Raw genomic sequence first — 3,440 nt, forward strand, 5'->3', positions numbered from 1 at the left:
CCCTAAGGTTTACAAATCTAGAGGTGTGGGTCTTTGGATTCTCCCGTACACCCATTTCTCTTCAAGTGCACCCAAGATTCCAGGCTGGGTTGAATGAAGAGCTAACACCCACCCCCAAGTTGACCCGAACCAATATTACCCATTCACCCTCTCATCTCCAGTATCCTTGCCTGACACCTCTCCTGGTTGGAACTTCCCTAGTCTTACTGTAAACATGTACTGAAGGTGTTTTATGTCCAAGACACTCTGAGCAAGGGTAGATAAGGCAGAAGTAGTCTATCATTCGTTCTCATCATTTTGAACCTCAAAGAGGAGGCACGATGCCTTTGAAACCCTTTTAACCTAGAAGGCTCTTCTACCGTCATTTGTATTTCCATATCCAAATAGTAATGTGGGATAAGCCAGGTGGAATCTGAGTCCAGTTGACATGTATGAGGGACTGTAGTTTGTGGGACCCTGGTTAAATTCTAATTAATTGTTGTGGTTACTGATGAGTTTTAATAACGTATATAAACTTATGAGTAGCACATTTGATTACTTATCTTTTAATAAACATTATATCCTACGTGTACATTAATTCAGAGGGCTCCCAGCTATACTGTGGCCCTGACACATGCAGACTTTGCTATATGGTTTAATTTCTAGAGTACATTCTTCACTGTAGAGAGTGATTTGAGCTTGCTTCTGCCTAGTTCTTGTCTCAAACCCCTGTGATACTACATATTTTCACATAGATTTAAAATAAACAACAATAACAGTGATGTAACCAGAGAGAAACAGAAGCGGGCTTGCTTTAATTTTATTATACTATGTCATGGTTAGCACACTGTGGCCTGTGGGCTGTAGCTGGCAAACTAAGAGTGACTTTTACTTTTTTAGATATTTGAAAAAATTCAAAAGAAAAATAATATCTTAGAACACATGAAAATTTTATGAAATTCAAATCTCAGTGTCTATAATAATTTTTATTAGAATGTAGCCACACTCATTTATTCATGTGCTGCTAGGATAGCAAAACTGAGTATTTGCCACAGAGATCAAATGGCCTGCAAAGCCAAAGTATTTATTACAGGTTGAGTATACTGTTCTGAAGATCTGAAACTTGAAATGCTCCAAAATCGGAAACTTTTTGAGTACAGACATGATGCTCAAAGAGAATTCTCATTGGAACATTTTGGATTTCAGATTTTTGGATTAAGGATACTGAACCAGTATATAATGCAAATATTCCAAAATCTGAAAAAAACAAAATCCAAAATACGTCTGTTTCCCAACACTACTAACCTATATCTAGCACTTCAAAGAAATTATTTGCCAGCTTCGGTTTATGTGACAACTTGGAGTTTTTATATGTGTTTAAAAGTTAAGAGAGTAAAATAGGATGTGAATAGTGAGATAAAATATTTTTAGTAAGTGTACATTTTAGTTCACATGTGAATACTTCTTCTAGTTTTGAGAGAGGCATTTAAACTTGGAAGCTATTTTCTTCTTTTAGTTATTTGAAAATTAATAAAACTAATAAGAAGAAAGCTAACGATTAATACTGTTGTGCACTGTATTAATGTATTAGAGATGCCATAACCAGACTGGAGGGCTTAAACAACAATAATTTATTTTCTCACTATTCTGGAGCTGGAGTCTGTGGTGGACTGAATGTACTCCTCTAAATCCATATGTTGAAACCCTAACCTCAATGTGATGGTATTTGGAAGTGAGACTTTTAGGAGGTAATTAGAATTAGCTTAGATCATGAGAATAGGGGCTTCATATGGGATTAACGCCCTTATGAGGCGAGGAGGAGAATGAAGTCTCTCTTTCTCTCTGTGCATGCCCCGAGGAACACCATGTGAGGGCAGAACCAGGAAGAGAGGGCCTTCTGCAAGAACCTGACTGTGCTGTCACTCTGACCTTGGACTGCCAGTCTCCAGAACTGTGAGAAATAAGTGTTTGTTGTTTAAGCGACCCAGTCTTTGGTATTCTGTTACGGTAGCCCAAACTAAGACAAAGTCCAAGACCGAATGCCAGCAGGCCTGGTTTGTTGGCGGTCTTTCTCTTTGTAGATTCCTTTTTGCTTTGTCTTTTCTTCTACAGTCCTTTTTCTGTGTTCACATCCCTGACATCTCTTTGCCTGTATTTCGTTTTCTCAGGATACTCTACCAGCCTCATTTTAACTTAATCACATCTTTAAAGGCCCTATCTCCAAATACAGTCACATTCTGAGGTCCTGGGGGTTAGGGCTTCAACATGTGTATTTAGTGGGGGGATACAACTCAGTTTATAACATCCAGGATGAATGAAAGAAGAATCCCAATTTTTTAAGCCTGAAGGGAAATCAATTTCTACTCACTCATTTTATAGCTGAGGGAACAAGGTCTTGTCTCTTCATGGAAAGTGAGCAGTAAAAACCTGGAAGCCTAAAACTGAGTTCAATGCTTTTTTCCATGAAGGTTACAGCATATATGTTTTCTGTGTCTTTTATGGGATGTTGTGGAAATAGCAATTTTGCATAATGTCGTTATATTTTTTCTGGTAGAAAATTTTTCTCATTTTAGTTTTTACTCTGTGTATTTTTGTATATACAACTTCTGTTACCATAATATGCAAAATATAAATTTAGAGATGTCTGCACCAAGAAAAATAATAACAAGAGGTCTAGAAGTTCAGTTCTTTGATAGAAATGCTGATAGGAATTTAACAGGAAGAGTTTGCACAGGAAATCAATACTTCTAATGATTATAAAGGGCTTTATCCTCCCCCATCTGTCCTCTAAGCTGCCTTTTAAGGAAACAAAATATATTTTTTAAATGCTTCTGATTCAAGGAAAAATCAAGCATCATGTGTTTTTCATAATACGCAGCCACTTAAGCTCTATTTCAAGAGGATAAAAATATTTGTGGAAGAAAAATGTAATTTTAATTACTAAAATCAAAGGAATTACACAGCAGAATGATTCTTTTTCCCAAAAGAGGTATATTTTTAAATGGAATAATTTTTTTTTCCTGCAAATTTTCCTATTACCAGAAGTCATTTAATGATTGTTCTCAAATAAAAAACACACATTGTTATCTAGGGTTTGAGGCCAGACAAGTTTGTTTATAAAGACCCCAGAGAGCATTTCAAAATGCTTGAGGCTTATCGCAAACATAGGTTCGTGAAGTAGGCAGGGGAAGAGAGAAGGCATTTTCTTATAAAACCTACCAGAAAACCATCTTGAAAGCATAGCTAAGATTTTTCAGATAAGGAAGAAGCACACAGCGCCTTTTTAAAGGAGTACGGTGACCCAGACGTTACAGAAGCCTTTTTGTCTGTACAAATGTCCAGGAGCCAGCCACCCCAAAGTTTTGACTCTATTAACAGAGATGGGCAAGGTGTCCTTTAAAAGCTAACACTAACTGGCTAATTTCCCTGTACGCGTGCTAGAACAAGCTAGCAAAATTTTA

The sequence above is a fragment of the Carlito syrichta genome, unplaced genomic scaffold (assembly GCF_000164805.1).
Source record: "Carlito syrichta isolate Samal-C Ts95f unplaced genomic scaffold, Tarsius_syrichta-2.0.1 Scaffold312197, whole genome shotgun sequence".
In the NCBI taxonomy this organism is placed as follows: Eukaryota; Metazoa; Chordata; class Mammalia; order Primates; family Tarsiidae; genus Carlito; species Carlito syrichta.